Genomic DNA, 26,666 nt, shown 5'->3' on the forward strand with positions numbered 1-26,666 from the left:
CTAAACCATAGCAGATATACATAACCTAATGTTTTCACAAACATATCATGCAGCACTATCAGTCAACAGTACAGGAAATGTACTATTATCACATGACATAACCTGTTAATGCAAGAAGTCTGGACAAAGTATGCCACACTGTGGGTACAAATAGGGATATATGTCAACTAATGCTCTGATACACTTAAAATATTGCTAGTTACACAGTTATATGTATTAGTACACATATGTAGAAGGAGATGAAGTCTGAAACACAAAAGTGTTGCCACTAGTTACTGACTTCAATGCTGCAATCATCCATGACAATTGCCAAGTGAATGAGGAACAGGCCAAAATATGAGCCGAACATGCATGGACATATGGACAGATATATATCTTTAAATGTAGACAGACAGCTATATGTAGATATATATTAATGTATGACTCACAAATAATCATATAACATCAACTGTATATAGGTACAATACATATGTTAATATGTATATATATATATATATATATATATATATATATATATATATATATATATATATATATATATATATATATATATATATATATATATATATATATATATATATATATATATATATATATATATATATATATATATATACATACATATACAGATGTATATATCTATAGATACATATATATATATATATATATATGTATATATATATATATATATATATATATAGATAGATAGATATAGCCATATGAGATATATAGAGGTACATACACATATAAACACACAAAAGGTATCAGTAGCCATACATATGTAGAAGTAGTGTGGAAGTACTAGGTGCAAAGTATATCCCTCAGCCACAAGCCCTTCAACTGGCACCTGTGAAATGTGTAATGTGGCAACCATTCCCACCAAATGAGACTACTGACATTAAACATATACCACCCACAATTCAATGGACATGACACAACACACAGGTATGCATACACAGATAGCCTTTATTCCTGTACTATACAATAATGTATGCCAGTACTGATGCCACATAAGGTTTGAAATATGTAATCAGTCATGAATGCAAGGCCCACACAAAGCAGTAGATGCAAGCAATGTGTGTGTGTATATATATATATATATATATATATATATATATATATATATATATATATATCATAATATGCTGTCCAGGCCAAAGCCTTCAAATAGTACAACAGTAGAAACAGATTTTGCCTTCAAGATGCGTAACAATCAACAATTACAGATGTAGTTCAGCAGCCTCCAATTACACCCTGTAGTCAAGCTCCCTGGGGGAAAAGTAGCACTTGTGTTAATGTCACAGTATCTTGTACATAACATTGCTTAACCTAACATCTCACTATCGCACTGAATGACCCTCATCTTAACACTTATATCCTAGGTTCCTCTCATAGAACCCCCCCCCCCCCATAAAAGGCTGTATAAGGGCAAGGAACACTGTGTACCACACACTTATCTCTGGAATGTACAAGGGCACATATGTGTTCTCCAGCTGTTGCCCTCATATATATGGACCTGGCCCAACAGTTGGTGTGGGAGTCCATGACATGACTGGGGTGCTAGCAGTAAATAATGATAGGCCATTACCTAACAACCCTTTCTGTATCACAGCAGGACAAAGACTGGCATATATGCGGAGGACTGAGGCAGGAACATAGGGCCATATTTGCATTATTGCTGTTACACACCCTGGAAATTACTTATGTTACAGGATTTGTTGCAGCATACCCTTATGCAGTGATACAACATTGAAATACAAATGGATGTAGCCATGTATTGATAGCACTCAACAGATGGACTGCCACAGATATATCTGAGACAATTTCTGTGTGGTGCACAGACAAAACCTAACAGACAATCCCCCTGACATCATACGGATAGGCATACAGTTGAGAGCTATGCAGACAGATAACATTCCATGAAAATGTGAGTCCGATCCTGGTTAGTTAATTGTTGAACATAAAGTTGAAAATGAATTGGATTTTATATTGCTTTATATTATTATTATTTTTTCTATCTTATTTGTTTGTAGAATTAAATTAATTAATTGATTGGTTAATTGATTGTAGTTGATTTTAGCACAAGGTTACTATATAAGTACCTTGTATAATCCAACACCTGTTTTGTCTTCTGAAGAAGTTAGCGTTATATACTGCAACGAAAAGTGTATGTGGATTTATCGCACTTAAAGAAAGTAATATATTAAAGTGTTCGTGGTTTTGAGACTGTTGGCTACTGGTTCATCTTTTCTGAAGTTTATTCCATGAAAAAGTACCATGTACACAAAAACCCTATAAGAACAGCAAGACACATTGCACACAACAGCACTACTCACACAGTCTGTAGGTCTGGAACCTTACCCAAATATGGATGTGCCCTATGTCTGCTGGTTCTGCTGTAAGAGGAATTGCTACCTGCTGTCTGTAACACTGATGTCCACACACAGGAAGGATGTCATCCATAATGTAAAGGTGAAGGGACAACGCCCACAGAAGGCAGCACTTTATAGCACAGGATTGCCATGACAGTAGTTATCTGAAGTACTACACAGCAGGCTGCATGCAATTAACAACTGGTGGACAGTGACTGGTGCAGAGGCCACTACCTGATCATGTGCAATACCAACAAAAGCATGCTTCAATCTATTCATACCAGCTCATTCACTCTACTGTAGATACTGAGAGAGACAGAGAGAGAGAGAGAGAGAGAGAGAGAGAGGAAAAATAAAAAAATAAAACCTTCAAGAAAGTTCACAAAGCTTGGAGTTGTGTTACAATGGAAACAACCTAACAGGTATGTGAAAGAGATATGCATTTACTGGCATGTAGTATATGAAATAGAATAATAGGATGTATACTGTGAAAGTATGTATATGTGCCATCAGTACTTGTTCCTGTAATGATGTTGTGCTCAACAACAGCACTGGAATGTAGTGTCAGTCCCTGTGGGCAGTGGGACATACCTGGCAAATGTGCAGACCAGCAGTGAATGGCAAAGATGTGACCCATGATATCTGTGTTCTGTAAATTACTGTGGCCAACCGCTGGTGGGGGCATTAATACTGCCATGATAGACACATGGGTGAGAGACCACACCACCTGCAGGACAGTCATGTTAAAGTGTAGCATAGCATGCCCAACTGCCATAGCACTATAATATGCTTATCTAATGTTTGTCACCATATATACTCCCTAATATTAGTCTGTGTTCACATATAACACTTGTCTTTGTTGCAGCAAGGCCGAACAGTTCAGCTATGAAGTAAAGAGGGTACATGAGTGTGGTCCAGATGGTCGTATGCATACCACATACAGATACATATATGTGTGATACATATTCACAGCTGTGTATGTGTACAGAATCTCAGACAGTTATACATTCATATAGGTATATAAACATATATGCACATATGTATATATATATATATATATATATATATATATATATATATATATATATATGTATACAGACAGATATTTATATGTGTGTGTGTGTGTGTATGTCTACATATATCCATGCACTAGAAGAATCTTAATTATATAAATTCAGACTGCTTTTAGGCGTAGTAATTAATACTGAGCTAGTAGAAAGGAAATAAAAACTCAGACACTGAATGGATGATTAAGCTTTCACTCTTATTCAGGTGGAAGAGCTTCATCAGAATAACCTATAGTCAACAATACCTACATTATATGTAACTAGAGTCGCATGTAAACAAAAAAACAATGAACTACTTATAACTTATCAGTACAGTAATCAATAGTACAACCAGACAATATTTAAACTGTGCCAATCATTTTAACACAATAACCATGAACATACATATGAATGACAGGGGCATGAATATTAAATAAACACTCCCTTGTGTTAGCTTATCATTGAACAAATATACACTGTGCGCACTAAATATGCATGTAGGAGACATGAATATTCATATAACTGTACAAATGGTGACTTACAAATGTATCAAAGGTCAAGGATGGATGCAAACACATTTTGTAGAAAGAGAACAACTGTCAAAATAGAACAACTGTCAAAATATAATTAAATCTTCCATTTTAAAGCGCATTTAATATTAACACTTTCATTCAGACCAGGGTATGTTTCTGAATTAAGCAGTAATTGCCATTTAAGTTCTCTTAGTTCTAAATATAATTCCCAATCTCCAAAAAACAGTTAACTTGTTCTAATACTATGAAGTAAAATTTACTAAAAGAAGTACAAAATGCTATGTTTAGCAAGGGCATTAAGTTCTTTGCCCTGATGGCTCCTAAATGCTCCTTAATTCTACCTGAAAGTTTTCTTGTAGTTTTATCTACATAAAATGCTTTACAAGATGCACAAATGCCTGCATACACTACTGCTGTAGAATGGCAGAAGAAATATTTTGAAAACTTAATAGTATAATTACAATGTGTGAATGTATATTGAGATCCTATGAAAATGTTAAGGCATACCACACATTTATTACATGAATGCATCCCATTTTGAGAGTTAGAAGTAGAAGTAGAATTAATAAGAAAAGGTAAATCTCTGTTTTCTAAACTCATTCTTATGGTTTTGGTTCTTTTAAATGAAAAAGTAGGTGCAGTGCCAATAGCAGCTGACATAAATTGTGATTCAGTTAATAAATCCCAGTTATTCGAGATGACATTTCTAATTTGTGACATGTCCCTAGAGATAGGTAATGGGAAACTAAGGGTTCTGTTAATGTTACTTGGTTTTGAAGTATTAGGTGTAAAACCATGTAGTAGTAAAATTGGTAAATATTTAGTGTGTCTGTCATTAGAGATCTCGTTACATATATTGTTAATAAGAGATGGAGGGTAATTCCTTCGAAGAAACGTGTTTTAACAAAACAGCATTCTTTTGAAAGTCATAATCTTGACTGATAATTCTAGATATGTAAATAAATTGACTTCTGACAAGGGTCCTTTTCATAAAAAATGGATGGGAGCTAGTAAAATCAAGCAGATTATTTTTATAGGTCTCTTTTCTATATATAGTGGAACATACTGTATTAGGAGGTAATAAGTATATCTGTGTATCTAAAAAGAAAATGGAAGACCCTATTCTAGACAAAATCAAGTTAAAAAAAAACCTAAACAGTCTCTCAAATCAGAAATAAAAAGGTCTAAATAAGATGGGTCACCCTTCCACGCAAAAAAAAAAAAACATCATCAATAAATCTTTTATAAATGTGTACTAGATTAAAGTTCTTCAAGGTATTTAATTTTTCTATTTCCCATGTGCTCATGACAATATTAGCAAAAGCAGGTGCACAGTTTAAATATTGTCTGGTTGTACTATTGGTTACTGTACTAATAAGTTATAAGTAGTTCATTGTTTTTTTGTTTACATGCAACTCTAGTTACATATAATGTAAGTATTGTTGACTATAGGTTATTCTGATGAAGCTCTTCCACCTGAATAAGAGCAAAAGCTTAATCATCTATTCAGTGTCTGAGTTTTTATTTCCTTTCTACTAGCTCAGTATTAATTACTACGCCTAAAAGAAGTCTGAATTTATATATAAATATATATATATCTATATATCTATATATATATATATATATATATATATATATATATATATAGATATGTATATATATATACATATATATATATATATATATATATATATATATATATATATACATACATGTCGATATACATCAATACACAACATACCTATACACCAATACATGGCTGCAAGATGGAGTGTGGAGTGAGGTGTGTAATCCATGTTGGGAACACATTGCAATTGTATGAGATGGTGGGATATATATGTTGTTGAAGGGTGTTAGGCACATATTTGTATGTAGGTCTGGTTGGGTGACAAACAAGACAGCATACAGGGCTGGTATATGACACATGTGGTGGTTAAACACTGTGAACGGGTAGTTACATTTGGAATGTGGAGGCCATTAAACCCCCAATTGGAAACAAAGGGAACATGGTGCCTACACATGGACAGTCAGGATAGCATCTACATGAACCTAAAGGTGCCTGGGCTGTGCGCTGGGCAGGAGGGACATGCATGTCACACCTTGTGTATGTGTACTGCATGCCTCTAGGTGATTTAGCACATACCCCATGTCTCTGTGGAGCTCCCTGTGCACAATACCCGTGACCTAACTGGGTGACAGACACATGTCTGTGTGTGCTCCATGGGGGGGGGGCACCATCCCGTGAGGTGGTTCCACATAAAGGTAGTGATGGATCAGTAGATAATGAGGTTCCATGGTGGGCCATGGATGTGATGTGGACTGGTAACCTGTGCACATTAGGTTGGAGTGGTGTTCCTGCTGGCAAATAATCCCTACACATATCGGTGTGTAACAGTCATTGAACATATGTGGCCTGTAATAGTCCACACAATCCCAGAACATGTCCAACAGCATGCATAGATATCACCAATACCACAGAATGGCAGATGTGTAGCAATCACATAGCAGGCCTACCACATGCATATGTGGAAACATAGTGGCAGTGACAATGGCATGCAGTTGAAATACCCTGTAACAGCCCTGCAACTTTGGTATCCCCACAGGGAGCATGTCTACAACCACATAGCAGAAAGTGTTGTACAATACAATATATGGTCCAATGGTACACATACTGGACACATACCACTAGCATCGTGTGAACATTATGTTGGAGCTGATATGGTGGCAGGAGACTGATATGTGTATTGTATTATGGTAAACGTGACATATGAGTTGCTCCGACATATTTCCATCATTATGTCTTTCAGTGAGTATGGCACACCCAAGGAACCCCACCTAGAGTGCCGCTGAGGAGGAGATTATCATCACCAGCATCATCCACAACTATCAGCTGTTGTTTTCATGGACAAGCCAGGACCAGCAGGAGAGAACAGCCATGTGGACTGATGTGGTCCGCAGGGTGAATGAGGTGGGGATGCACAGCCATACATATGAGCAGGTCCGGCACCATTGTAGTGACCTGCTCCGGCAAGTATGTCATCATGCCGATGCTATGTGGGGTGACCACTTTGCAACAGGGGGTGCCATAACATCCATTCCCCCTTCACCAGAGTGGAGGAGCTGCTCATCTGCCTTGTAGCACCTGCCCGCCCACAAGAGCTCCAGACTTATACAGTCATGGATGTGGGTGCTACTGACACACCACAAATTGAGCATGCAGGTAAGGTTCCAGGGCATATCAGTAGACTACTATAGTGTATGCATCTGTACAGGTAAACCATGCATATGTGAGATGTGGGGTATGTTGCTGTGTAGTACCGATAAGCAGTAATGCATAAACTGTAGTACTGTGGACGTCAGCTGTTGTTGTACTGTAATATTGCAGCCACCCTGTAGCAATGCTACAGCTGTGGCCACTAACATCAACTCTATCCCATGTCAATGTAGGTACCTCTGGGATACCAGCAAGGCAGAGGCCGGATGCCGGTGAGTATGGTTTAAGGTTATGTTTGGCAATTTACAGTGCATGTCATAGCTAAGGTGTAGGCCATGTACACATCTAACATGCCTACCCATAATGCATGCTGTACATGTGCAATGACACAGCACACACCTCACTAATGGGATTACCAGCCTCAAACACATGCAATACACAGTCCATCTCAGACAACTGTGGCTACACTCCAGTGCACATTGCCCAGGCACAGCTGACATCTGCCCAACATGCACAGCTATGTCATACACAGAGCAGTTGAACATGCTACATATAATGACATCCCACTTCCTCTGCTAACACATGCTCCAGGGTCCTAAACCTAATCAACACATTAAACAGAACATGCTGGAGAGATAGGGCCCTGTTCTGGGGAATCCCCACACTCAGGAATGGACTACCCATACATGTCAAGCAATGCTACTCACTGGCCCTCTTTACAGAAAAACTTGGCAATTGGATGGGGAATGTGGAATGCACCCTGGGTAGTATGTCTGTGCCACTTCCTGTCAGGGGCACAGGGGAATAACATTAGTGGGTGGTGCAAGGCTGGGAACCCCTGTGGCTAGGCTTATGTAGGCCCCAAGACTAATAGACCAGTATTCACCTATGAACCTATGTGTACCACAGGCAACATCAGCCAAGGCCCAATCATGGTCAATAATGGTCTCTACACTCACCATAGGTACAGTACATTGTGTATGTGGTCGGTCTAATGGTAGTCTGCCACTCATACATGCACCACTGATGATGACATATGTGAATACACATCACACATTCACTATGACGTGTCCACGTGTGATCCAGGAACACACAGAGGCTGTGAGTAGCAGCAGAAACACAACTGACACACAGAGACACATCCTGCAATGGTGTGTACACCTGTGAGGTATGGTGCACAGTACATGCCAGGGTGCTGAACAGATGCACAGCAATGCTGTGGACATGGATGCAGTGAGGTCCAGGGGGAGGGCCATCACCTACCAACAGAAGTCATGCATCACAGCCATGTATAATGCTGGTAATGGGGATTAGCTACAGTTGCACTGCATGCTGTTGAGCCCCACAAGTCCTGCATGTTGACATGTGTGTAATTACAGGTATGTGTGTGATACTGTACTGTACCTTCACCTGCTATTGTGTGTGTTATCAGGTTGTGGGAGCTGTCTGTAGGTGCTGTCTGGTGGAGTGTATGGGTTGCCATGTATGTCGATTGCATGTGTGTATGTCTGTGTGTGTGGCCACGTCTGGACATTGTGTGTGCGTGTGTGTGTGTGTGTGTGTGTGTGTGTGTGTGTGTGTGTGTGTGTGTGTGTGTGTGTGTGTGTGTGTGTGTGTGTGTGTATACTGTTTAGAGGTGTTATACAGGTATTACAGTCTGTTCCCTGTTTTCCCCTCACAGCTGGCGAGGTGGGGCTGGGTCCCCCCCACAGGGAATCTGATGTCACTGATACAGAGAGTGACCATGAAGATAGGTGTGTTGAGGCACAGGAAGGGTCATCAGGGGCTGCCACTGGGCCACCAATTGACAACCCACATGTACCCCGACCATCCACGCACACAGTCACACTGCCTGTACCCACATCATCACTGTTGGCCCTAGCTGAGGGACAGCCTACGGTTGGCACTGGCCAGGACAGTGTGGGATCTATGGCACATGTGTCAGGACACAGCAACCATAGCCAGATGTCTGGCGGGGTATCACATAGGCAGATTTGTAGGAGTACTCGTAGAAGCACTGCTGGTCATCATGCCTCTGGCAGATGTGCCGCATCTATTTCAACCACACGCATGTTCCAGACTGTCATGGAAGCACAGCCACAAAGGTAACGGTATACCAGGCAAAGTCTAAGGGTGCAGAGGGCTCATCACACCTCTGTAACTGACAGCATCTATGACCTAGCAGGTGCCATCCATAATTACAACAAGGTCATGGATAGACGGTGGGGTGAGACATTGGAACTCATCCACAATGTCATGTCCATGCATCAGGACAGGCAGGACAGTTGTGACGGCCACATGGATGTCTGTCAGCAACACCAGCAGCTGGAGGTCTCTGTGGATGTCCAACCAGTCACAGCCACTCCAGTAGTGGCAGTACCAGTCTCAGCCCTAGGCCGTCATAGCAGACCACATGCACGTGGCCCTGGCAAGTCCCAGGAGGGACCTGGATCACGTGGACATCTGTCAAACTCAGGGGACAGTACTCAGTCTGGCTCTGTACCTGATACTGCCTGTAGCACCCCTGCCAGGCACAGGTCCCGTGTCCGTGGCCAGAGATGGTGAACTGCAAACCATGCCAGGTACAGTCTGCAGCTGTCCCACAATTCCCTGTATAGGGCAGCCACATGGAGGAACTGTGTGCATGCAGACACACACACATAAACAATGAACCTAGGGCAACCACATACCTGCACACACGACATCACCAGTGGCCCATAACAATATTCAGCCCCCTCACACACACACACACACACACACACACACACACACACACACACACACACACACACACACACACACATGTTGTCAATTGTATGGCTCAGCCTAGGCCTCTGGCAAAGCAACAACACACCCTGTGGATATGATGATACCTGTGCCACTCCCTGACATCCATAACATTTATGCAGGGACAGGCTAACATGGTTCTGATGCACAGGGTGAGGTGACTATATAACAGAACAGTGTATCAATGGAATGATGTTTAGCATGTTGTTAGCAGTAAAGTGAAATGCTAATATCTTGGAAGGTGTAACTGTGCAGCCATGATGCATCATAGCTGTAATTAACAATGTTGTATTGTTGTCACCAGTATCTGTTCTGATTGTGTTGTGTTTGTCCATGTGCCATATGGGTGATGGGTGTAGTGGTGTCAGCAGGCCTTCTAAAGTGGACACCAGTAAGTGTAGTGGGTGGTACACATGCCATGGATGGGTACAACACACAGTGCCTTTGGTTTGGATGCAGTACATGTACAGGGCTGTACACATGAAGGTATGTCTCCGTGCAGGTAACACATCTGTTGCACATGTAATCCCACCAAGACAGGATAGGCACAAACACACAGTGCTATATATGCAGTCTGCAATGTGGATAACATTGGACATGCTAACAGTAGGGTGTATGTCCCTCTCCCCACTCTACTGCAATCCTCACCTAAGTAACATGTGTGTGCCAATGCCATTGACATAGCTCTACCCTTAGGAGGGTGTGAGGTGCTCAGCTACTGTGAATGGTGTAATCAACAACTAACAACCTGATTACATACACTATACAGTATTACAGACAGCTATGTGGGGGGAAGAGATGCAACAGTAACTGCAATAATGGCAGTCGTGTCCACAACAGCCACACCCAGTGAGTTATAGCAACCCCAGTAGTACTGCACACCTCAACAGTGTGGAGGAGGGCATTGACACATCTATGATTTGTGAATGACTGTATGTCCATGGGATGGCTCCTGTGGTATGTTGGCATATGCCAAGCAGTCCTGGTGGTAACATATTCTGTGAATGAAGGTAGATCCCATAACAACTACACAGATTCCTACAATGATCTACATAGGCATTGTGCACCTCCTAACCCTCCTCTATACCTGTTGTTATTGGGTTAAGGAGGTATACCAGGTTCACATTGTATTCTCTGCCTTTGACAAGTCCAACATTGGTGGAGTCCCATGTGTTGAGATAACCAGTGACATTGGCCATGGGTTCAATGTTGATATGTTCCATATCCCTGCAGACCAAGGTCATCAGGCTACTGAGTGGTAGTACCCAGCTGACATGGTGGGTTTGTGGATATCCCTTCCAACATTGGTGAATCCATTGTCAGGTGTAGGGCAATCGGATTGTATGAGGGAACCCAGCTACTTACTGCATCTGCCCAGGGGGTTCCTTCAAGCATGATACGTCACTTGACTGTACTGCATGATATGTTAGTAATGCCAGCCTTATATCCTACAGGTGGGATGGAGTACTGTTAACATGTACTGCCCTTGTCGTGTAGGGTCCTGCTTATGGAATCTGCTAAGGTTGGTATTGTATTGCAGGCCAGACGTATTTGGCTGGGAGGGGGTAATAACTATCCATGACAGATGTTTGTTGCTTGGGGGTCCCTCAAACCCATCAATGGTGATTGTGGACATATGTTGTGGTTACGTTCCCAGTTTCATCTACAGATGTATGTCCATATATACCTATATTGATATATATATATATATATATATATATATATATATATATATATATATATATATATATATATATATATATATATATATATATATATATATATATATATATACATATATATATATATGTGTGTGTTCACCTTTGACAGGGGGAATGTCATTCCTTCAAATGGCCTTTTCTGCAAACCAAAAGGACTAACCCGTCATTTCTTACTGCAGTTCTAAAGGCACCTTCGCTGACTCTCGAACTGCAAGTTGGAATACATATCATAATGGCAGGGGCATGAGTCCCTGCACACCGCCTCTGGGGGCTGGGCACCCTATAACACCCCTACTGTGATATATGAACTCCTGGTGTGCACTACAGTGGGGATAGGCAATTATTCCCCATCCCCAGTATAGTGGCATCCGCAACCAAATTGCTTAATCTGCAATGAGCAAATGCATAGTGACATTCGCTCATTGCACATTCGATGCATGTATTGCAAGATTTTGCAATGTTGAGAACATACTTTTGGCCTTCCAGCTTCCGGACACATGGATTACTCCCTTTGAAAGGTGATCCATATATACGCTGACATATATGCATTCCTATATCTGTATATATGTGGACATGTGGATATATACATGTATATCTATTGCTGTATGTGTATCTATGTATATATGTATTTATTGGCATATATATATATATATATATATATATATATATATATATATATATATATATATATATATATCTATACGTATGTCTATGCCTATATTTACATGTATAGATATGTTATATCCATTTAAAGATGAATATATATACACACACAAATACATCTACATGGAGGAATACATTCCCTGTAGTGTTGTATACTTGGGCTTGATGATATTTATGTGAAAACATCATGATTATGCATATCTGCCATGGTTTAGTGGTAAATCACTTTGTGTATGCTGTGCAGGGTCCTGGTTACGAGCCTTGCAGGAGCTGTTTATTTTGTTGCTGGGCAGAACACACAGACCTGCTTACAACTTTTTAATGGTGCCATAATCACTCTCTATCCAATGGGCCGTGTTCTGGCCAGCAACAAATTAAACAGCTCATGCAAGGCTCAAACCAAAGACCCTCTATACCCTAGACAAACTGATGTACCACTAAGCCATGACAGGTACACAGATATTCGATGTTTCAGAAACACATCAGCCAGTCCTGTCATGCAACAGTACAGAATATGTATACCAACATCTAGATATCTGCATGTATAACTATAGTGCAACCTTAACAGATACAACATACCCATATATGTATAGATACACATATTTTCAAATACATATGTTGTTTTGCTAATTCTGTATACATATATATATATATATATATATATATATATATATATATATATATATATATATATATATATATATATATCACTATCTATGCACATATACCTATATATCTGTTAGCAGATAAATATATATATATATATATATATATATATATATATATATATATATATATATAGGTATATATGGCCATACGTCTGTATATAGCACTTGCAGATTAACAAATACACATATGTCCCCATGCACCGTTAATGGGGTTGAGAGGCCCCACACACTATGCGTCTTGCATGAATAGGCATCCCCCCACAGCCAAACACATGCACCCTGCAATACACTACGAAGTACAGTCTGCCTCCCACAGGATGTGTAATATGTGGAAGCCATCAACGTCCCCAGGATACAGATACACAGACACATATATGTAGATACACACACACACACACACACACATATATATATATATATATATATATATATATGTGACTACACATACACACGCAGATATATGTACAGACAGATACATATGTAGGAGGTGCACACAATATAGAACAGCCACTTTGCCTACAGTTAACACCTGAATAACTGGACACTGTATGGGTAAACATACTAATGGCAATCACTGCCTGCAACATATACCCATAGAAAGGTCATAGGAGAGACACCACACACAGGTTTGCAGAAATGGGACTCCTTTAAGTGTGTACCATAACAGTCCTATATGCCATATCATATAGCTTTTCAAATACTGACAGCCATATAAACGGAGTACTGCAACTGTGAAACAGTTACACTTATACAGTAGTTTGGAAAGGTTCACAACTATTACAATTCAAGCCAAGCCCTTCAGAATGTACAATAGTGCTGACAGGCTGGGCCACAGGGTGTCACACAATCAACAGTATGTACTGCAGGTGTGTAGTTCAGCAACCTCTATTTACACTCTGTACAAACTCAGTAGGAGGTAATAACATTTTGTGATCAAATGGGTTGTCCTCAGAACATAACAAGGCATAATGCACAGAACAGTCTGTATGGCAGGACACAGTAGGCTTGCAGTACCCCAAGTCATGTAAGTAATGTCTATATAGGCGGAGTATACGGTACTGTACATCCACATACCTTGTGGCAGCTCACCCTGATACACCCACATTTGTAACAGCCTAGGTCATTTATGGTGCTCCCCACCTGGACTCAATAATACAAGACCATATACCACTGTTACATACACTGGCCCTCTGCAGTGCATAAGGACGCACATGTGTTTTGTAGGTGAAGTCCACACATATATGGCCCCAGCCCTACTGTATGTGTGGGGGATACAACAGCAGTGGACTAATGGCAGCAATGGCAGTGTGATATACTCACAGCCCACTACAGAGCAACCCCCAACAGCATGACATACGTACACAGCTTGGTATGTAGAAGGGGACAGAGGCTGAAACACAGACATGTATGTGGAACACTGTTGCCATACACTAAGCAAGGTGCTGGTGTTACAGGATAGTCTGCAACATACCCTTAGTAAGGGAATTGAGGTTAGATAGAGACATGGATGTAGCCATGTACTGATAGCACGCAACACACACGCTGCCAGTGTCATATCTGACACACGATCTGTGTGGTGGACAGACAACACATGATAGGCATACCTCTGCCCAGCAAGAGGTTAGGCCCACACTAGTGAGCTATGCAGACAGACTGCATTCCAAGGTACACTTGTATGCACCCACACACACCCTGTAATACCAGTACTATGCAAAGCATTACACAACTCTACCCACAGTCTGTCTGTACTTCCTGAACCTCCTACAAATATGTGTCCGCTCTGAGTGTGCAGGTTCTCCTGTAAGAGGTATTGCTACCTGCTGCCTGTATCACTGATGCCCACACACAGGACAGATGTCCATCACACTGGAAATGTAAAGGGACCACGGCCACATGCTGTAGGGAGTTATAGTGGGTGGTTGCCATGACAGTGGTAATTCAATGTAGTACACATGTGTAATTATATATATGTATGGCTATCTGGATAAGTATATGTACATATATTTCCACCATATGTCCTGGACAAGGAGTGTAGCTGTATGCCAGCCCCTACAGTCCCACAGTAGTAGTGTAAGGGGTTGACAGCTATGTATAGCATGTATATTACTAGACTGTTGTTACTGTCATTGGGAGTGTCTTCACAGACAAAGTGTGTGTGGATGCTGACATCTGCTTATAACATGTGTGCCATTGGCTACTGACAGACATCCTAAGGAAATTATTGTAAGGTACCACTGCTAGCATGTATTGCCCCTGTGGAGTGCAGCAGAGATATTGACCACTATATGTGGAACTTCGGACACACCCTATACAGAGGTTTATACATGATCCATTAGTGCACCACATGTGTACCAGGCCTGACAATATGGATGTAGACAGCCATTGTAGATGGGTATAACACATAACAACTGGTATACATTTGGCACCATAGGTGTTGGATTCACATACTCCTGTCAGGCCTGACACATAATGACTGCTGGTACAGGGGTGCCATGGACACATAACACCCACTAGATATTGGCATACATCTGTACAGCATCCCACTGCTCTGTCTGACATACATAACATTTAAGGGAGGCCCAGCAGCAGTACATATGGTGAGTATCTGCACATAACATCCTAATGGTTAAGTACACTAAGCTGCTAGGCATATAACAATGCACTGTGCAGGCTACAGGCAGACTAGCTCAACACTGGCCTACATCTCGTATGGGGTAATGCGCATGTACCTGCATATATAGCAGGGTCGACAGCCATGTCACAGCACAGGGTAAGATACACCTGTGTGACAGTACATAACCACAACCAATGTGAAAACAGCCACATATCGTAAGTTAGAATAATATTACAGTATATGGACTATCTGTTCTACACCATCCTCATATGAGCCACTCACAGAATGACCTTACATATACTAGGCTGCTACAAAGTTTGTCATGATGGCTGTCTGTGGTATGGGACATGAGTGTGTATGACCCTACAAACATGTACGGCAAAACGGTACCATACAGTGGGGCAGCATGGAATATCAAAGAGAAGGGGGGCTAGAACAATGACATCTACCACAGTCTGTACACAGGCTGAGGTACATATTAACAATACACACACTGCCAACATTCACCATCATTACACAAACCTCAGTACTGTAGAATCATCCACAGAATGTCCGGGTTATGTCATGAAATATAACCACTACTATACATGACCTGTGTAGCAATCTGATATATCACTGGCTTGTTTTCAGATATGACGACAGTATTTATGGTGTACATGACATATGCACCATTTCATGCATGCCATATGTACAAAGGTTGACAGAGGTGTGGCTGACAGCACATACACAGGGCCAGTATAGACATGTCACTGTGATAACCCCATATAAATTACATTGTAACAGGGTTTGTTGCAACATATGTCCTTTGAGGGATATGAAGTCAGTAACTGTCATGGCCTTCACCATCTACAGACTGCAATCCTCACACTACCTTCTGCATTCCACGGATTGATGCACTGTGGCTAACACATGAAACCATAGGCACAACACTGCCCAGTCTGCAGATGACCCTGCAGATGTAGATTGCTCATATACATGGAACTGACATGGGAGGTATTGTGACATGTATGACAGGTATATCCAGACAAACACTGTTAAACCAACATTACTCCAAATGCAGTATAGCAGCACTTGCAATCTGTAGTCAGAGCAGGCAAATCCTCCTCCTGTTGGTTGCCCTGTTTCCTCAGTGTATGTTGTTAGAGGTAAATCCCCAATCCATCTGGGATGCTGTTTGCCAAACATCAAATCTAGTTCCTGCTCACAGTGACTGCAAAGGGCCAACACCATGATAATGTTCCTAGGTATTGGAGTGTGGTTCCATGTAATTGGCTATGGGATTGTTACCACAGCTGTTCCACATGCAATCAGCTAGGGGAGGGTTGCAATTCATGCAGAGGCCATCAGCTGATCATGAGCATCACGTTACATACACATGCTGCTGCCTAAGCAAGGCAGGTGTGGGTCTCCACATCCACCAGAGAAAGTGTGGTGGAGGCAGACAGATGCAGATACATGTCAGGGAGGAATGGGAGGGTAAAACTGAAGCATGTTTGTGTAACACACCTACCAGCACAGGGTATTAAACCTCCAACAACTATGTAGTGCTATCACAGTTTGATGCGGTTACTGGATGCACCACATGGGTTACCTGATGTGGAGTACTCAGAACATATATGTCAGGGTGAATAACATCTGCAACAGGGATATGGTAGATATACGGTAGGTGTCATACACGTGCCTGTCTGCATGAACATGTGCCAGCGTCAACACAGGCACACTCACACAGGGATGCACACACATTGACACATTTGGCAGGGGCAGGTGTACAACTCATCAGTAGTGGGATTGCCACAACACATCAATGTGCAGGTATCCCATACACCACATGGGTCATACAGAGGCCATATGGGCAAAGAGTATGAGGAGATGTCAGACATCAGACAGCATGCTTCAGTAAGCCCTGAATGGTTGTAGTGAGTGTGGATGTGGACATATGCACCATACAAAACACACACACACACACACACACACACACACACACACACACACACACACACACACACACGTACACACAGGGTGCTAGTTCTGACATGCATGGGTGCATGTCTACATGAGTGTGTGGTGGTCAACTGTGCCAGCAGGCTGTACAAGGGTAGGCAATGGGTATACCTTGTCATCAGGCTCCATGACAATGGTCTGCATTGTGGCTCAGGGCTATAGTTACTGCTTTTGCCCAAACAGGTGGTTAGTGCATCCCCCATCCAGTCAGCTGGTTGACTATTGTGTGTGGCCAATGCTGTGCACCACATGCCATGTATGTGTTCCTTAGTCCATGACATGGATGGTGTCTGGGATTTTCAAACCTCCCACATGCATGTACAGTGACATGTGGAACTGTACCTGGGGTGTCTGGCCCATGTTGTGAACACAGCTTATCATCAGTTTTGCCAGTCTTGCCCACCTGTGGCAGGAACTGGTAATGGGCAGCAGGTTTACCCTTCACCTACATTGATAGCATGCCAACAGCATTCACTGATGTCAGTGTCATCTGTCCATACAGTGCATGTTGTCAGGCATGGTATGTCTGTTGTGAGTCACATGTGGAGGCAACACAGGTGGTGCAGGTGTCCATTTGGAACATGGTGGATGTGCAATGTCTACATGTATGTGCATATTGGACAGATGGCCAAGGTCACATGCCCTCTGTAGCCCACTGCTATCACTGCATAGTTACTATCAGTGGCCAATATGCAGTGTACTGACCACATATTGGCTGTTGCCTAGGCATGTGTGTGCATATGACACATGGGTTGAGTGTGTGCTCTGGGTAATAGTGGGGTTGCTAATTTGGATTGACTGACCTTGATGTCACATGTATGGGTATGGCTTTGCACCCCAGCCTCCCAGCTAATTTACATCTGTTATCCCTGTATGGTTGACATTGTGATATATAGTAGGGCCACCAAAAAAGTAATGAGTAAAACCCCTTCACATTGGCCACACATGCACACACACACACACACACACACACACACACACACACACACACACACGCACACCTGTCATGTCTGGAAGTTGAACCCCTACCTAACTAGTTTATTACACTACAGCACTTATAGTATGTGCCACAGACATTACTGGAATTCTTTTTCCCCAAAGGTGTATATCACAGTGACTGACATCAGCAGGATTACCAAAGTAGGGCATTTCACCTGTACCGTGAGTGACTAGCCTAAAATGCATTGCTCCCTACACAAACAATGAGACACACACAAAACATCCACAACTGTCATGTGTAGGTATAGAACCCCTGCCAAGCCCTATATTAGGCTACATCATGGAGCAGTTATAGGTTGCACCACAGGGAACTTTCTCCCCATAGTAGTATTTCACAATGAATGACATCATCAGGCTTGGCAACATAGGGTATTTGAAATATACTGCAAGTGCGTAGCCTATGATGCATTGCTCCATACACAGATAATGAAACACAAGCAAAACATCCAGAACTGCCTTGGGTGGTGATGGAACCCCACCACAGTTCTAAATGACAGTGCAGCAGTACACAGTTACAGGAAGTGCTACAGACATTACTGGGCTGTGACTCTACCAGAGGTGTATGTCTTTGTGAATGACATCAGCAGCTTTGCCAACGTTGGGTATATGAGTTTTAAAGAGTGTGTGTGACCTAAAAAGCATTGTCCATCACTCAGTTATGAACAGACAGAGACACACAGATTCACGTATGGATGGATGTATATACAATTTCCAAGACTGGGGTTTGAACACCTATCTAACTACTTTATCACACTACAGCAGTGTGCAGTTACATAACATGCTACAGAGATTACTGGGCTGTGCTTTCCCCAGAGGTATATTTCTAGGTGAGTGTCATCAGCAGCCTTGCCAAAGTCGAGTATATGTATTGTATGGGGTGTGAGTGGCCTAAAAATTATTGCACTTAACGCAGTCAGACACACACACATTCACACAGTTGCCCGATTTGTGGTTAAAACACCTACCTAACTACTTTATCACACTACAGCAGTGCACAGTTACAGGATGCACTACGAAGATTACTGGGCTATGATTTCCCCAGAGGTGCATTTCTAGGTGAGTGACTTCAGCAGCCATGCCAAAGTCGAGTATATGTATTGTACGGGATGTGAGTGGCCTAAAAAGCATTGCTCTCAACACAGTCAGATACACACACACAAATACAGTTGCCAGGTCTGGGGTTTGAACACCTACCTAACTACTTTATCACACTACAGCAGTGCTCAGTTACAGGACATGCTAGGGAGATTACTGGGCTAAGATTTCCCCAGAGGTGTATTTCTAGGTGAGTGACATCAGCAGCCTTGCTAAATTTGAGTATATGTATTGTATGGGGTATGAGTGGCTTAAAAGGCATTGCTCTCTGTGCAGTCAGACACACACACACATTCACACAGTTGCCAGGTCTGGGGTTAGAACAGCTACCTAACTACTTTATCACACTACAGCAGTACACAGTTACAAGACACGCTATGGAGATTATTGGGCTATGATTTCCCCAGAGGTGTATTTCTAGGTGCGTGACATCAGCAGCCTTGCCAAAGTTGTGCATATGAACTGTACTGTGTGTGAGTAGCTTAGAAAGCATTTCTCTCTACACAGGCAGAGACCAAGACACGCACACATACACACACTCACACAGTTGCCAAGTCTGGGGTTTGGACTTTTACCTAACTAGTTTATCAGTACAGCAGTACACAATTATGGGATGCACCATGGGGATTACTGAGCTACAGCTCCCTGAAAGGTGCATTTCACATTGTATGACCTCAGCAGGCTTGTCAAGATACTGCTATGGGGAGAGTGGTGTCTACATGGGCTGTAACCCATTCATGTAGGTGTTGACATGCCACATGCGGGCACACACAGGGTCATATGCCACAGGTACATGCATACAGCTACTAGGTGACAACTTCCTTGTACAGTCATGTTGCACAGCTGGCACATGCAACACACCATCATGCTGTCAGATACTGGTGGCTAGTATCTGCAGTGAGTGACACCTGCACCTCATGTGTTTGGGGCCCTTTGGCTGTGTGGTGGGAGGGACAAGCCTGGATGGCTCCTTGTCACGGTCACCCTCTTCAACATATCTATGTCCGTCTACCTTTGGCTTATTATAGTGTGTTGTCCTTACATATATGTCTGTATTCCTTTCCACTGTGTGTGCAAGGCAGGAGTGGTGCATACTGACATGTGACTGCACTAAGAACTGCAACTGCCAGATATGCCTAGTACACTGTTGTTTGCTGGCATGGCCTTCATGTGTTTAAGTGTGTGAGCATGCGCAGTATGGCCTTTCAGTATGTTGTTGACTGACATTGTCTTCATTCCTCTAAGTGTGTGAGCATGCCCAGTATGGCCATCTATATTGCATGTGTGGATCAAGTCCAGGTGGTTTGGACTGCAGTGCTGGCCTTTGTGTTGTACACCGACAGGTAGCATGCTGTGTCTGCAGGGTATACATCGGTCATTTGGCATTGAATGTTGCTACATTTCTGCATAGCGGGGGAGACACCTGACTGTTTCTACATTTCTCCACAGGGGTGGGGAGGCACACCTGACTGTTACTATAAGTGTACATAGGATGGTGGGGCACACTTTACACTTTTACACAGTTGCTAGGACTGTACTGGTATGTCAGGTACACAATTTCAGTCTGTAGTCTTACTTATCGTGCTGGCTAGAGGCATATCAGTGTACTACAGATTGTAGGCTTTCATAACCTACAGATTAGTTTCTGACTTCTTAGCCTTCACAACTTACATCCAACTGGCTGGCCTGCTGTAGTCTGTCTGTGTAGGGCTGGGGTAGGGGTTATCCATGGGGCTCATTCAGAGACCATAGTACAGCATTTGTTTGTGTTTGTCTACACCTATCCTGCTGGCTCTGACTGTTATTGAGTATGTGCCCCCCCACTGACATGTGTGAGTCACTTACCTTGTGGGTGTCCCAGTATTGAGGGTGGTGCTGCAAGGCTGCCTATGTTGGATGAACATAGTACACTCCCTATACATGGTTGAGCATAGGTAGTGTCATTTTTGGCATCCCTTTTACTGTATGTGCGAGTTGGAAAGAGGTGTCATTCACTGGGTCCCTACTGTGTCAGCGCATGTGCTATGAGTTGCCTCTGTGCCAAGGCCAGAGCATACTGGGCACACCTCCTTCTGCCTACTGGGGAAGGTTCAGGCCGTTCCTCCTCTGAGTCACTCTGCACCTGTGCAGGCCTTGGCACTAGTGGGGGGTTGTGTGGCCCTGCCCCATGCTGTTCCTGCTGCAGCTGTTTCTGCAAGATCTTATTGTGTAGCATGGCACATACAAGGACAATTTGGGTACATGTAGTTGGTGAGTACTGCAAGGCTCCACCGGATGTGTCCAGGTGCCGGAACCGTGACTTGAGTATCCCAAACACATGCTCTATTATGATTTGTGTTTGTGTGTGCGCCTCATTATGGAGTTCTTGTTCGGGTGTGTGTGCATTTCTGATGGATGACATCAGCCGTGGCTCCAGTGCGTATCCAGAATCCCCCACTAGGTGACCATATGGGATGTCCCCATTGGTAAATGTCTGGTATAGCTGCGTCAGATACCAGTTGTGGGAATCGTGGTAGCTTCCAGGGCAGCCAACACACATATTCATTATTATGCCCTGGGCATTGCACATGACCTGGCAGTTGATGGAGGGGAAGCCCTTGCAGTTGATGTAGACCCTACCCCGCTCACCTGGTGGTGCTTTAATGCATATTTGCCTGCAGTCTACTGCACCCACAACCTCAGGGTATTCTGCTATTTGGTGGGAGAGATGCATATTGCTGGCCAAGGCCTCACGGGTGATGGAGAAATATACATGCTCACTGATGTGCTGACATATCATCCAGGAACTAGTGGAGTACCCTGGATGCTGATGCCTGTGAAATCCCCATCATATCCCCAGTTGGCCTCTGAAAGGTACCTGTAGCTAGTATTCTTAGGCCTACACATACCTTGGTATTCACTGGGATGGGGCTCCCCTCTGTTGGTTCTGTGTGTCAGGTGTGGCCGGCACAGCTCAACAATATGCTGTAGGAGGTCCCTGTCCATCCTATAGTGCTCCACTATCTCCAGCTCATGTAGCCCTTGGTAGCTTACCCTGCATCTGTACACTCTTCTCCGTCTCCTAACTGTGGGTTGCTCAGCAGTATTCACATCCTCACCAACCTCAGCCTCTTGCACATGCTGGTTTATGATAGCAAAAGCAGCCCCTAACATTTTTTCTCTTGCTTTTGTTTTGTAAAATTTCCCCGTCTATATACACTGGTGGTGCAGATTTTCCTGGGAAAAACAAGGGGGAAAGGTGTTTGCATAGTTTATAGTGATGTGCTGGGCTGCGCTGGTCTGCTGCCTGTGTAATTGGCTGATTCTGATACATTTCACCTATCAGCTAAGCTAGTTCTCCTTGATTACCTTCCTACTGCTGTTTTCCCTTCCCATTGCCTCACTGTTTAAGCCTGAGGGCGCGCCATGCAAACGATGTGTTCAAATTTGCACAGAGCTGCTTTTTCATGGTTTAACTTCCTTTTTCTTCCTGTACAACCCAGTGCATGGCACGTGCACTCGCTTACACTTTGTAGAGAGTGCTAGTCAGGTTTAGACAAACCTCTAGCTTAGCTGTGCTAACCTAGGAGCAATCCTGAGCCACAGGTCTCCAATCCACTTACAGTATGCCTGACACCCCCCATGATGTCACCTATATCCTAGTCTTGCACCCAGCTATTTATACTCTTACACTCTTGAGACCTGCCTCACACTCTGAGAAAATCTGGGATTCACTAACCCTTCCCTCATTTGCATAGGATTGCCTGCTAATGCATAGTTACATGTCCCATACTGAGCCTCCCCCCTTAGCAACCATTACTCACTGGACAAGTTGTCTTCTGCCTGCCATTGACTTGCATGGCAGAATATTGATTTTAGTTAGCATGCTTATTTTAGGTTTATTTTATTATTTTCCCCCCGATCCTGTTTGCGCGTCGTTGCCCTATGCTTAACCAGGCGAGCTCGGTGAAAAGAAAATAAAAAGTTTTTTTTTTTTTACAGTTTGCAGTACCAATAGCCTTCTACTTGGACACTGGCATGCTTCCTCAATGATATGCAGCCTTTATGTGGAGCTGTCATAGCTCCGTTTTGTAGAATGCAGAACTGTACTCGGTTACTAACCGAGTACATTTCTGCACACTGCACTCGTCCTGCACGGACAGCTGCCAGATTACTAAATCGCATATTACCCTCATTTGCATGGTTTTCACCTGCAAATGATGGTAATTTGCATACAGGAGCTCGGTCCATGTAGGATTAGCCTAAGAGCTCACCTGGGAGCTCGTTCCTGGATCGCACATTGGCCATATTGCTGAAAATAGCTCTTAAACTAATCCTGCACGTTATAAAGGGCTTCGTAAATCCGGTTGAGTATATTTAAGATGTTGTGCCATTCGATTCTCAGCTAAAGTGTATTCTGTGTGGAGAAATGCGTGAATGGGCTACATTCGTTGAAGGTTGTGCGTCAGAGCTGGCAACTCGGTACGTAAAAATCTACTGCCAATCATTAGCAGACCGGAGTTCCGCCGTGGCGACCTCTAACCGGAAAAAGCCGAAAGACACAACAACAACAATGTAGTAGTGACTTAGTTACAAAGACAGAATTGATTGAATATAGATGGATTAATTTCTTCAGGGCAGACAAACTACCTGGACTTAATGTAAAAAATAGTGTTACACCACTTTTGAAAGAAAAACAGACCCTGGTATTCATGAAGCTCGGCGAAAGGATGGCGGGCGTTAGCCTTGCACTGACCATGCAGCATAGAGATGGAGCAGCAGCACCACATGCATATTAATGAAGGCACGCTGCTGCAATGTCCACGTGCATAGGAAACATGCGCGAGTGCAGGGAGCATGTCTAAGCACTGCACGGAGGAGTGAACATGTCGGCTGCAAATGCGCAACCTAAAATGCTGACTAGTACAGCCTGCCTCAAATAGTAATCACTCCTGTCAGTGTCCATGGATACTGAAATGTATGCAAAGCATACAAAACAGTTTTGCGAACACCAAAAAAAAAAGTAAACACAAAGGTATGTAGCTGAATAGTGAGCCCCCGTCCCTTGAACAAATGACATTTAAAACCCCGTGCCTGTATTCCATTGTATTGTTGATTGTTATACCAAGTGGAAGTGAAACGCAGAGTATTTGCATGCCACTGCCCTTTGCTAAGCCTAGCCCAATGGTTAGGGTTACCACCTGTCCCACATTGTGAGGGACAGTCCCTCTCTGGGCAGTCATGTCCTTACCACAAATATTAAAAATGGTAAATGTCCTGCGATTGTAGGACATAATTATGTCCCATATTTTATGTAATAGTTCCATAAAATATTTATTTCTGTATCTAAAATACCTAAATGTTACAAGAAACAGAATAAGCAACTAAACTGCTACAAGAACAAGCTTTGTACTGACCATGAGTATGTGTCGGCATGTAGAATCTGATGTGTGTCCAGAAAATGTCCCATTTTGACCAATTGAAAAGGTGGCAACCTACCAATGGTCAGAGCATTCGCTCAATAACTGCCTATTCGCGTTCCAAGTCATCCTTGTCTGGATGGCCCAAAGATGAATGGGTATTACCCAGGTCTACCTACCATGTCATGAAAGCTAAGTATTTGCGAGTACCTATGTGCGTGAAGTACAGCATGTGGAAGATCAAATATGCTAGGGTTGCCCTCACAACCATATTGGTACCTGAGATATGTAGAATATGCAATGTGTTCTGTTGTCTGTGCCATGGGCCATCAACCAGAGAAGGGATGGATGGTGTGTGTGAAATATGGGGGAGGGGGGGGTTGATGGGTAATGTAATAATTCACGAAGGGGAGACTGGGTCGGATGTACAATAGGTGAACTGGAGATGTACGAGGGAGCAGTTGGTGAATCAGAAAGGAAGCCAAAAATCATACATTCACATCTGCAATACACCCTGACAGGACATACTGCACAACACAATCCCACAAACATATGAACATTAAAATATGCAATACACATGTACAGAAACGTTATCGGCTCACACCCACATAATGGTCTGGCCTGAACTGAGCCATCCAACCCCAACACACCTGGATACATAATTGAATACCCATCATCTCCTCCACAGCACACACCCCCCTTGCTGAACATCCACCAAAACCACCCATACTCTGGCTCCTAGCTTGGCACAGCCATATCTGCACTTAGTGCCCCCTACCCATATCTAGTAGGCAGTCTCACCCTAGGCAGTCTCAGGCTAGCAAACTAGGTATCCCTTGCATGTATAACCCTCCCGCATTTTTGTAAATGCAAAAGAATGGGAGTTATTGGTGTCCAAAATTTTTGGCTATCCCTCATGGGATAAGTGTCTGTTCTAAAGATTAGACTTGGTGGCACAACATGATGTCTAGCCCCATAGACAACCGGATACAAGTCGCATTAGCAGTAGTTGTGCACAACCCTGCTCAGCCTCCAGCCAATCCTGCAGAACCTACGACCCGGGATTAAACACCTGACCATGATGCACGTCTCCCCACGTGCATTATCAGGAATGTATACCTTTCACATGTTCCGATGAAGCTTCCCCATAGCCATCTTCCAAATAGTACATGTCCACAAATTGTATGCCCCGTCCAGGTTCCACGTCGTAATGATGCACCCAACCCCTGTATACACATGGTACAGGTACCTCCCGTATGTGATTGTTCATATACTTGGCCATGTATAATTCCAGATATGCAGTCATATATCTATAAATGTACATACTTATATTTGCATAGCCACACATCACACATACATGCATATAAGTAGTTGTCAAGTATGTGTCCATTTCATAAATATGTATACTTGCAAATGTATACATACGCCTCTCAGAATCATATGAATAGTAACATGTATTATACATATGTACACCACCTGACTGTCACATTTGTTGCCAGTACTGTGAAATGGCTGTAGTAAAGTCATATATCCTAATTACCATCCATACAGAAA

This window comes from Protopterus annectens, chromosome 4.part0 (genome assembly GCF_019279795.1).
Source record: "Protopterus annectens isolate FY-2018-M chromosome 4.part0, PAN1.0, whole genome shotgun sequence".
NCBI classification, from domain to species: domain Eukaryota; kingdom Metazoa; phylum Chordata; order Ceratodontiformes; family Protopteridae; genus Protopterus; species Protopterus annectens.